General features: G+C 43.9%; 1 pseudogene; it reads left to right on the top strand.

Moving 5' to 3' along the window:
• The first annotated feature begins 10,413 nt into the window (after nucleotides 1–10,413).
• LOC126482880 (U6 spliceosomal RNA) lies at nucleotides 10,414–10,510 on the top strand (annotated as a pseudogene).
• The last annotated feature ends 2,184 nt before the right edge of the window (nucleotides 10,511–12,694 follow it).

The following is a 12,694-nucleotide window of genomic DNA, read 5'->3' as shown; positions in this document are numbered from 1 at the left end:
CTCATCAATCCACTGTTTTTGAAATTCTCTCTGTTTCCTCTTGCATTACTTACGTGCCTCCCTTCTCTTGTCCTGGGGTTCTTTTACAGTAATTCTTGTTCCCCTCTCCAGCATTCTTCTTATTGTCTCATTCCTCTCTTCTGTCTTTCATTTCACCTGTCTCATGTGGTGTACATTTGGATATTGCAGAAAGATGTGAAATGGTCACTCTTGTCTGATCTTTGGTTTCATTAAGTCTATTTGTCAAAATAGTTTTATACTATTGTTTTGTATTTACATCATTTCTGAACTTGGCATCATAAAAACTTGGCACAGTGAAGCGGCAAAATACGTTTCGCTGACTGTCGCTGCATTGTGGCCATTTGTCTGCCAGGGTTGGGTTCAAACGCATCAATTGCTTTCGATAACTGTCTCCTGTGAGTGTTCCGTCGGTTCCAGCAGCTACGAAAAGCTTCTCTCTTCCATCGCCGTCCTGGTAATCGACGTCAAAATCACCGTTTCTGAAGCGCTGAAACCATTCTCTGCAAGTTGTTTCACTAATAGGTAACTCGACATAGATCAGGACAAGGATTTGTTCGCTATGTTTGTAAGAAGGCGTGTTTTTCAAAGAGTAGTTTTGTAGGAAAAACGGAAACGTTTGTAACTCAAAATGTGATGATAGTCCGCAGCTCGTGGTCGCGCGGTAGCGTTCTCGCTTCCCGCGCCCGGGTTCCCGTGTTCGATTCCCGGCGGGTCAGGGATTTTCTCTCCCTCGTGATGACTGGGTGTTGTGTGATGTCCTTAGGTTAGTTAGGTTTAAGCAGTTCTAAGTTCTAGGGGACTGATGACCATAGATGTTAAGTCCCGTAGTGCTCAGAGCCATTTGAACCAGTTGTGATGACAGTTTGCCTTGCTATAACAAATAATAAAAATTTAATTGTTAAATTTTTTGGTACGTTTCTCTTTTGTTAAGATTGTAGCGACTTTTCTCAAATGTCTAATTAATATACTATCACTGTATGATTATTTTCTTTCCATTTTCGTACCTAAACTGTTAATATGGCTCTGTAATGTACCTTAAAATATTTCTTCAGTGTATGGTTATTTTTGTATTGCTGTAGTTAATATTAATGACTTAGATGTATGATCAATATTCTCAATAAATATAGCATTGCACAATTCAAAAATGCTGTTTTTTAATTTCTGTCAACTCGTAGTTGCTCTTAATTTTAATATTTGCCCCTAAATATATTTACTGAAAACTAGTTCTGCGTAGTTTAGTTATAACACGTTCTTACTAGTTGAAACTAGTTGATACTTACGGCCTTAGTTACAACTAGAATTTACTAGTTGAAACTAGTTGATACTTATAGCCATAGTTACAACTAGAATTTACTACTGGTCAAAAGCGAAAGTCATTTAAAACTAGTTTTAACTAGGCAAAACGCGTTTTGACGAAGTGGCTCAGTATAAACTAGTAAGATGCGTTGTAATTAAAAACCACTTTTGACTGTAACATTATATATATATATATATATATATATATATATATATATATATATATATCTCAGAGTCATCAGAATTGTTACTGTAAAAATCTTTGCAATTGGGGCTGTTGAATTTAGGTTCTAAGTGCGCGCATTCGATCAGAATTACTGGAAAAGCTATGCTACCGGGACTGTGGAATTTAGTGTGGAGGTACTTTTTTACTATAACTCGTTTTTAGCGTAGATTAAAAATAAAGGTTCCAATGTTACTGTTGTAGCATGTAAATCTGCACCGGAATAGAAGAGTCAAGTTGTACCTCACGAATACTATATTGTACCTCAAAAACTACTTTGTACCTCAGGAAATATATTGTACCTCAACAACTATGTTGTATTTGTGTGAATTGAATAAACGAAAAAAATGCGTCACCATACATCTTTATTGTTATTATTTACAAAACAAAACCCTGTTGCCTATTGCGTTATATATATATATATATAACGGCTGTCTGGCCACAAATGACATAAGTTTTGCTGAATATGAGTGTTATTAAAGAGGAAGTTTAAGGCGGAAGATAACGAAATATATAGAATGTCTGCTTGGAATTATGCCTATCACGCAGCACGAATCGGGTTATGGGAGCAGGAGGCACGTAAACGTGTCCAATTCCAAAGGCATACAGCAGACATGTCTAAAATTATATCTCTGCTGCCTGAAGAAACTCGCAGACGTAATATCTGGTTAAAAATGTACAATGTCAAAGCGGGAACAGTGTTGAAAAAAGAACAAAATTGATTCTTTACTTTACAGCCTCTGTTTCTCATCCAACTTAAATGTAATTTTTACATTTTCATAAGCAAACACATCGTCTTGTACTCCTTGAGTCGTTGGAATTCTACGGGTGTCCTGATCTCCATGTCCTGAATAGCAACAAACTTGAGGATCGTATCCTACCCCTTCACGAAGATGATGGTATCTGTGTGGCTGAATAACCGAAGCGACGTCACCATATCTTTATAGGTTATGCCAGGATCATCCCAATGAATTCCAACGGTAGAAACGTGTTAACTACTTTGCACTGTTCTGTGTCTTGGCGCACTTCACATCCTTGAAAGACCTCGGTGACGCTTTATTTGCTGAGAATGTCTATTTTCCGGCATCTTCTCTGTACGCTACGAATGCAACATCTTTAAATATGAACTGTCTACGCTCACCGTCATAGAAACCCTGAGTGTCTCCAATGATGTTCATGCCTTCAGATGCCATTTTGGAATGCTCTAGCTATGGCGCAGCACCTGTTCATTTATACAGCTCGTTGCACAACGCCTGTGAGCGGGCAGTAGTTGATCACACGGTCATGTAGAACTAGAGCATACATTGCAGTGTGTTCTGGGAAATCTGCTGAAGATTTAAATTCAATACATACATCTGGTCGAAATGTAATTGTCTTGTTCTGTTTCGAGCGGTCTATTACGATGATCGGTGATAGGTTTCTTACTATGAAAAGAAGGGGATGTCTACTCAGTCCACAGAAGTTCAAAGTGCTAACATACATGTGATATGCTAGACTGTATAAATTTCATCCCACTGCAGGTGTAAATTGTCATATGGTTAGAATTCTGAATTCAGGTAGACTCTGGCGTTATTTAAACCGCAGTTGTCGAATGCAGTGAAATCATTTGATATATTCCCTCTCCTGTCAGTCTGAAAATCAAGGTGTCTGTAGATGTGAACAGGTTTTAATACCCCATGTTTGTCTGCTTGCAGTCGGTAACACTGGCTACTCGAAAACATCCGAAGAGAGAAATGTTGGTGATAGAAATGTACCGGAATTCAGGTCTTTTAAAAGCTTCAAACGCTCCTCGTCTGATACACTGATGTGGGGTATTTTCCATATTATCTTGCTAATTGTGATCATATTCTCCTCTTGACCTCCTTTAATGTATGAGTTATTATCCGATGCACTCCGTACCAGAATGTGTTCCTGTTTAGCATTTATAATAATCTGCCTCATGTCCTAAAAGTAGCCCATAACCGTTTTTAGAGGAATGCATGCAGAAAATCGCTTGTACTCTGCAGCTGGTCTACCCTCCAGATCGTCTATGAATCATCTCACATTTTCTAAAGCATTGACGCAGTCCTTCCCTGTAGTTAATCCATTTATTATTCAGAGAACTTTTGATGGCATTGCTGGCCCTGTGAAATCCTGGTTTCGTCTGCATAATGGTACTTTGCTTTTGGAAACCAATAGTGATTTTCAAGCTCAACAACTGTTGATAGATTCTCTCCTCCATGTCTATCCTGTTTATGTTGAGGCCCATCGAACACTGAATTCTTCGTATGGTGCTATATACACCTCGCTGCTTGATGATCTGACCGAGGGAGAAATCTAACTTACGTCTCTGATCAGGTCTTCACTGCAGTGCATCGAGTAAAGAAAGAGATTGATGCCACCTTAGTTCCAATGTGCATCCCCTTTTCTCGCTTTTGGTCGAGTATTGCTTCCATTTCAAAGTAGGCTATAAGGTCATTACAATCAGACAGTACATTCTAAACCCGATGCTTTGCTACCAATGTCAACGTTACAAACACGCTCGAATTTCCTGTAAAAACACAGCCAGATGTGTTACTTGTGGTAGGGATACACACGAAAGCAGTTGCTCGCCTCCTTCTCCCTACTGCATCAATGGTAACAGAGACCGTGTCGCCTCATCCCGAGAATTTTACATATATCTCAATGAGCGGGCAACTCAGGAGATAAGGGTGGAGTTTACCCTATGACATGCAAGATGTTTGCTACTCGAAAGCCCTGTGTTTTAGCATCTAGCACTTACAGTACTGTTCTTGCTACACCTCGTTGCATGAAGGATATCCTATGCGGCCGTGCGACCTCAAATTCAGCAGTGCGGTTACCAAGTCGCCCAGTGTCGCGGTAGCGTCCCAGTCTCCTTCTCTTCCAGCTGTGCACCAAGTCACCAAAACTTCGCCCACGGCAGTGAAAACGCACGCCTCATAACCAGCACGCCAGAAAGAACAAAAGGAACATTCCAGCAAAGACTTCTTACCTCCTTCCAGCCACACAACCGATTCATCTACGCATCGCAAAGGCTCTAAAAAAAAATCAAACAACGGTCTTCCCTAAGATCGTCTTCAAAGGTGTCGGCGCGAGATAGCGTCGCCAGGCCGACCTCTGTTTCGCCGGTGCGCACCACCAAAAGTTTTTCTGTCCTGGAATCCGCAGGCCGACCCAGAGAGAATGCCGATGACTCTGCACCCTGCAGGAGTGAGTCTTCTGAGACGTGGTGAGCCTTTTACCGCACACCAGCTCTTTGGCGCCACATTATCGATTACCTGGCTGTACTAGGATCTTCGGTTCTGTAGTGATCTCGCGGGTGTTTCTCACGCTCGTGGCAGGTGGTATTGGACTCGCGGCGAGGTGGAAGGACGTGCTTGCGTGAACGAAAGAGGGAAACATGCGTGCTCGGCCAGCAGCGGGACGGCGGGTCTACCTCGTAACGCGTCCCGAGTTTGTGGCGGACCTGCCTGATGTCAACTCCGGGCGCTGTTCGTCGCATTGCTTTGATGCCTGTTTTCTCGGAGAGACCCATCCCTGGAGACCATCTCGAACAACGCTCTCCATCGAAGGTGTAAGTGATTTTGGTGCCTTCGTTTTGTTGAACGATCTGCGTTGCAGCGAGTGTACTTGTTGCTTGGTTGTCCTCGTGTACGTCTTGTTGAAGTACGACCAGCCGGCAGAGTGTGTAACTGCATGGGGACCAGCAGCTACTATTTCCTTTTTAAAAATCCGTTGGCTGGATTACTATTAAGAAGGTGTGTGTATTTTTTTGGGGGGACGGTATCCAGAAGTTTATGTATAGTCTGTATGAGATTTTCACTGTATTTTGGTTGCCATCAAATCGACGTACCTTGTGTATTGCTGGAAAATTTGAGTCACTTCTATTGAAAGCGCCTACTCAGCTATCAGTAAAGACTCGTATCTTGTAAAGCTAGTCATTTGTACGTTGTTCCTTCATATACGTGCATTTATTTGAAAGCACTCCGTTATTAGTACACCTATAACCACATCTACTTGGTTACTCTGCTATTCAGAATAAAGTGCCTGCCAGAGGATTCAATGAACCAGCCTCAAGCTGTCTCTCTACCGTTCTATTTTCGAACGGCACGCGGGAAAAACGAGCACTTAAAATTTCCTGTGCGAGCCCTGATTTTTCTTATTTTATCTTGATGATCATTTCTCCGTATGAAGGTGGGTGCCAACAGAATGTTTTCGCAATCGGAGGAAAAAACTGGTGATTGCAATTTCATGAGAAGACCCCGTCACAACGAAAAACGCCTTTGTTTTAATGATTGCCACTCCAATTCACTTATCATATCTGCGGCACTATCTCACCTATTTCGAGATAATACAAAAAGAACTGCCTTTCTTTGTACTTTCTCGATGTCATCCGTCAGTCCCACCTGATGCGGATCCCACACCGCACAGTAATACTCCAGAATAGGGCGGACAAGCGTAGTGTAAGCAGCCTCTTTAGTAGACCTGTTGCACCTTCTAAGTGTTCTGCCAATGAATCGCAGTCTTTGGTTTGGCCTACCCATAATATTATTTATGTGATTGTTCCAATTTAGGTTATTTGTAACTGTAAATTCAACTAAATACTGAGGGATTACAGCCTTCAGATTTGTGTGACTTATCGCATATTCGAAATTTAGCTGGTTTCTTTTAGTACTCACGTGGATAACTTCACAATTTTGCTTATTCAGGGTCATTTGCCACTTATCGCACCATATAGGTATCGTATCTTAAACATTTAGCAAGTCGTTTTGATCATATGATGACTTTACAAGACGGTAAATGACAGCATCATCTGCAAACAATCTGTGACGGCTACTCAGATTGTCTCCTATGTCGTTAATATAGAACAGGAACAATAGAGGGCCTATAACACTTCCTTGGAGAACGCCAGATATTTCTTCAGTAAGGAGAAACACCCCGCTTCTAGATACCACCCAATTTTTCTCACCAGCTGTGTTTCCAAGGTGATGGAACGTATACTTCATGCCCGGTTGGTGTGGTGGCTGGAGCCTCGCAATTTACTAACAACTGCAAAATGTGGATTTCGAGCGCGCAGTTCTGCAGTTGAGGATCTCATCAAGTTGTCAACCTATGTTATGACTGATTTTCTGTGGAAATACCAGACTGGCTGAGTTTTTTTTTTGTTTAATTTTTTATTTGGAGAAAGCCCACGACAGTTTACGGAAGACTGGTACCTCCTTACTTTATACACATGGGGCATCCGAGGTTGCCTGCCCCATTTTCTTTGGGAATTTTTAAAAGATAGAGTTCTCAAGGTCCGTGTGGGTTCTGCCCCGTCGGGTACGTTTATCCAGGAAAAAGCAGTACCTCAGGGCTCCTCCTGAACGTCGTCCTCTTTACTACAGCCATTGACCTTAGCATGGCCTGTCTCCTGCCCAGCATTTCTGGCTCAATTTTCGTGAACGACTTTGCGATCTGTTGCAGTTCTCCACCCACCTGCCTCCTTGAGCGGCGTCTTCAGCGGTGTTTCGATCGTGGAGCGTCGACAATGGCTTTCGCTTTTCCACTGACAAACCCGTTTGTACGAATTTCTGGCGGCGCAACGCGTTTCTTCCACCGTCTTCACATCTTGAGCCAGTTTCTCTTCCATTCGCTGAAACTACCAAATTCCTGGGACTCATACGTGATAGAAAACTTTCCTGGTCCTCCGACACGTCTTACCTGGATGCTTGCTGCCCCTCATTGTCCTGGGTGTCCTCAGCACTACTTCCTGGGGAGCGGATCGGACGACCCTACTCGATTTGTGCCGCTCCCTTTGTCCGTTCGAAACGGGTGGTTATGCATCTGCACATCAATTCAACTTACGCCGCCTAAATACAATCGACCATCATGGAATCAGTTTGATCAATGGCATCTTTTACACTAGTCCCGTTGAGTGTGTCTGTGCAGAAGCTGGCGAACTACTGCTGTCATGCGGCGTGATCTGCTACTCAGCAGATACAGTTGCTCTTTGTCTACCATGTCCGTCCACCCTTTCTATGCCGCCTCCTTCGATGACTCCTTCGACTGCTGGTATGGGGAGCATCCCACTTCTCTTACCTCCTGAAGTTAACTTTCGGCTAGTGCTCCGGCAGATTAACTTCACGCTCTCTGCCACGTTCTCGATGGGTGTGATCCCGTAACCACCTTTGTGTCGTATGGCGTCTCGTGTTCAACTTCATTCGCTTTCTAAGGAAACCACTCTGGATTCGCTGCAAGTTCCTCGACTTTCGCACAGAACATTGTGTACACTGATGTCTCTCGGACAGACCATGGTGTCGGGTGTGCCTTCGTAATGGCCACCGACGATTTTCGGTATCAGCTTCTGGAACACTCCTTAGCATTCACAGCAGCGCCCCGAATCGGGCCATGCAGTACATCCGGTGACACAGGCTCTTAATTGTGTCATCTCCTCAGACTCTCTGTGCCCTTCAGAGCCTGTGTGTGCTGTACACAGTCCATCCCTTAGCGCAGTAGGTCCAAGAAAGCCTCTAGTTGCTCACTCTAGATGGGGCCACTGCGAAGTTTATGTGCGTTCCTGGTCACGTCGGTCTGACGAAAACGAGCCTGCTGACACTGCTGCCAAGGATGCAGTCCTCCTACCTGGGCCCGCTGACTCTTCCATTCCTCCTGATGGTCTCCGTGTTGCCATCTGCGAGCAGGTGGTGTCCCTGCGGCGTCACCGTTGGTCTTCACTTCGCGGGAACAAGCTTCGGGGTATTAAGCCTCTCCCAGCGGCTTGGGCGACCTCTTCTCGGTACCCTCTTCGTGAGGAGATCATTTTAGCTGGGTTGCGTATCAGGCTCTGTCTTTTGAGGTATGGCTATTTGTTAAGTGGTGCTCCCCCACCACTTCGGTCAGGAAATGAGCACGAATGTCCTTTTTTAAGCACTTACGTTCTACCGTATGTTTGCCATCTGAGTTATCGCCCGTTTTAGCGAAGGACGCACTGGCTGTCGACTGCGTTTTATTTTTTATCCGTCGTAGCGTTACGCTGAAGGACATTTAATCTTTAGTTCAGCACCTCCCTTGTCTCTATGGCATATTATGTGGACCTTTCACCAAAAGAAAGTTCTTGTTCTTAGCTCTGTTTCCTTCCATCGATTGGGCTTGACGTGGAATCGTTTTTAACTTTTTTTCTTATTAGTATTCTAAGGTTTTCAGATGGGTGGATATGACCTTCGTTTGTGATACTGATATTTGTTTTTGCGGCATGAAACAAAACGCAATCAGCTGTCACATCGCCTACCCCTACAATCAAGTTGATTTGCATCAGCTCTATCTCGTTACAAAACACACATCTGCACCGACACACATCATCTGAAAATATTACACTGACTTTACACAAGATAACTGCAGCTTCTAAAACTTGCCAATTATTGCAGCCATTGTGTGATTCTGGAATATGTCATGTCAAAATTTCACTGGTTATTCTCCATGAGTGTGATTCACATTGTAGTTCCCCACAGATACTGGTAATCCACCGTTATATATAGTTACCAAAATCAATTTGTCACAACACCCTCCTGTGAATGCCACAACACTGTCTAGAAAGCAGTCCAGTATGCTAATATTGACATAGTAGTACTTAATTCTCGGACTGTAATCCTTTGAAAATTACGGAATGCAAAGTGCTGCCACACAAGTCGAGTCTAGTCACGATTTCAGCTGATCCCATAACGTGTTGAAGAGAAAGGGTTGACCAAAGTCAACATGAAATATTCATGTTACATACGCATAAGCTCTGCCACTAAAGCATATAGGGAGCCATTCAACTCACAAGACGCTACCCAGCTTCAAAGTGTCAGCAAAGGGAACAAACATCACGAACTACCATTTCTTCCACATGGCAGCAGTGAGCATTCAGGATTAGAATTTGAAAGCGGTTAATAAATATCTGTTCTAGTTTTGCACTACAGTATCTCCCTATCTGTGTGACAACTGATCAGCATATCACTGGCAAACAACTACAGTTACCAATACACAAGCTAACCTGCTTCCTCTATTCATATAGTCCCTGAATACGGTTTTTCTCGTGATCATTCATTCATACATCTACATCACAGTATAACACTAATGTCAAGTAAAGCTGTCCTGTGTACCCATGGATCAGTCACAGCTCTAACACTGGCTACTGTACTGAAAGTGGCGCAATGTCAACTCTGCAAAACCATCCATGCCTGATATGGAACTACACTGGTGTGTTTCAAAGTGTACAATACGAATGCTCTACTTGATCGTTTATGAGGCGATAATGTATATTCTCGCAATTAATATTCTCTTCTATTCTGGTGGAGTTACATCAAGTACACCACATGTAAATTCTTGAGTATCAGATAAAAAGTGTCCTACATAGAACACCACACATTCTCCGCTCAAAGACTGAATCGTGCAGTATCGTTTACAAAGTACCATTGTAATAGTAATGAAACTTGTGTTAGCGTTACTGATGGCTCTGCAAAATTATTCAACAGTTTAGAAAGTGTTCAAAATCTGACACCAGCCATAAACAGGTTCATTCATTTCACATACTGGAGAAGTGTGTTTCGTAGGCATGCCTATGACACTAAGGTGCAGATGTGAGCACTATGCCAATGTTGGTGCTGCCACCCATTGGCAGCTCTGTGAAACTGCAGCTGCTCTGGGCGGATGCTGAGAGTATGCTGCACTACAATCTAAGTTTGGCGTCACCACTTATTAACAATCATATTTCACAGCAGTTGATTGACAGATTAGCGCTTGGTAAGTCTTGTGCCCCTTGTCACGGCACAGCAAAGCTAAGCCCGAGTCGAGACACGTTTGAATTTTAGTATACGTACCGCCGAAACAAGTACATTCCAAGTACACTGAGAAGCTGCATCTGCCGTTATCATATCGCTTCAAAGGATACAGAGAAGATTAGCATGGCCCCTATACGAGGCGCAAAATCGTGAACCGTTACACAATGTTTTCGCAACGTCACTCTCTGACGTTAAGATGTCTGAGGATATAAGTAGGTGATGAGAGACAAGTTTAGCTTCGTATTTGCACTCATTTGTGACTACCTACGCCCTAAATTTACGCAGGTCTCGTCTACTTACCTTTATTGACAATATATCATGACAATACTGCCAGCCAACCTTTCACTCACCACGGTGTGCATTACAAACTTGTACTCTAATGGCAAGACAGGAAGCGCTACAAAACCGCAGTTACGCTGTGCACACCGGCACAGCTACTCGTCACTGGCTGCACCGAGCTGTGTGGGGGCAGTCGTCCCGGGTTTATCTCTCAACAGGTTCGATTTTTCGGGTGGTGGAGAGGCGTACACAGTGCGTTTGTGGTAAAGAGGTGTACAAAACAGGTTTTGGTAGTGTTGATAGAGCAACATATTGAAAAGGTTCTCCTGTCATATGTCTTTATGTAGGGGGCTGCGGTCTAGGGGCTGGTGTCAGTTGACAGGTAACCATGGTACTGAGTGTTATGGGGCGGGGGAAAAGGCCCACTTCGAATCAGCAGTTTCGTCTTGAGTACTGTTGGAGTGGAAGCGTACCTGATGGCTATTTTTATGTGGTGTGTGGTGTTTCTTCATGTGGATATAGGGGTGTGGTTTGTTGGGGAAGGGGGGTGGTTGTGGTGTTGCGTGAGGTAGTTTGTGTGTATGTTTGTTTGTGTGTTTCTTTGTTTGTGGTTTTATGGGTCTGTATGCACTGCTTTCTGGGCGGGAAGGCGTGCCGGTCCCTTGCACGAATACTCCCGGCAGATTAGTATCGAGGTCCGCTGTGCCGGCTAGCCTGTGGATGGTTTTTAAGGCGGTTTTCCATCTGCCTCGCCGAATGCGGGCTGGTTCCGCTTATTCCGATTCAGTTACACTGTGTCGGCGATCGCTGCGCAAACACTGTCTCCAAGTACGCGTACACCATAATTACTCTCCCACGAACACATTGGGGTTACACTCATCTGGTGTGAGACGTTCCTGGGGGGTCCACTGGGGGACAAACCGCACAATCACCTTGGGTTCATTGTGGGGCGGCGGTGGGGTGAGTGGACTGCTGTAGCCTGTTGTGGGGTTGTGTACCACTGAGGGCTCGGCGGGGACGGAGCCTCTCCGTCGTTTCTAGGTCCCCAGTTCGATACAACACAATGCGTCTGTAAATGTGTGTATTTGTGAGAGTGTGAGTGAGGGGGGGGGGCAGGAGGGAGGGGGAGAGAGAGAGAGAGAGAGAGAGAGAGAGAGAGAGAGAGAGAGAGAGAGAGAGAGAGAGAGAGAGAGAGAGATGGGGAATCAGTCTAGGTGTAGGCACGAGTTCATTCTTTTACTGTAAGTGTAGTAAGTCTTGGGTTTTTTATGTATATTTTATTGATTTTAATTGTGGGATTTTTGTTTACTGTTCCTTTCAGTATGTTAAGTTTGTTGGTGTTTGGGATGCCAGCTGTTGTTATTTTGGGGGAAGGGTTATTCGGATCCTGGTACCGAACTGAGTTGCTCACGTCAACTGGATATGGGAATATCGGCTCCTGTAGATGAGAGGGAGGGGGGGGGGGGGGGTGGAGGGCTTTATTGATATCCTGGTCCAAGGATCAAAGGTGCTGTTCTATTTTTAATAAACATTGATCCACGTTCCTCCTCCCATGATCTAATTAAGAAACATAAATCACAGCAAGAGATAGGTCTAATTAATTTACTTTGATCCACTTACGCAATGTTCTTGTGCAGATCGATTAGTTTTTATGGTGTTGTGAGGTTTTAGTTTTCGGCAGTTTTGAGTGGTCTTTCCAGATGTTGCGTACTAATCGGTGTTGTTTTTATTAGTGAATTTTTAATTTCTCCCCGCCCAAAGCCTCCTGTTTCCCGCATTTGTTTTACTAGTTTTATTAGGTTTTGTGAATGTTGTGGACCGGGCTTTATTTGTAATTTCGCATGTGTTGTGGTAAATAATGGGTCGCCATCTTGGATACGCTCGAAATGAATGTTTCCAGCATCATGATGACGTCTATGGTCATAGCACATGGATGCTATCCCTGTCTGTAGTAATATCACTTAAGCATACCTGCCTGTGTCTTCAGTCATTACCCTTCACCTAAAACCGGCTGTTACACTAAATCCGTTGTGCCGGAGCATATTAAAGTGTCCCAGCTTGGGTCACTTCCACA

Source organism: Schistocerca serialis, chromosome 5 (assembly GCF_023864345.2).
Source record: "Schistocerca serialis cubense isolate TAMUIC-IGC-003099 chromosome 5, iqSchSeri2.2, whole genome shotgun sequence".
Classification (NCBI taxonomy): domain Eukaryota; kingdom Metazoa; phylum Arthropoda; class Insecta; order Orthoptera; family Acrididae; genus Schistocerca; species Schistocerca serialis.
The sequence above is the reverse complement of the archived record's forward strand: the minus strand, read 5'-3'. Positions and strand labels throughout refer to the sequence as shown.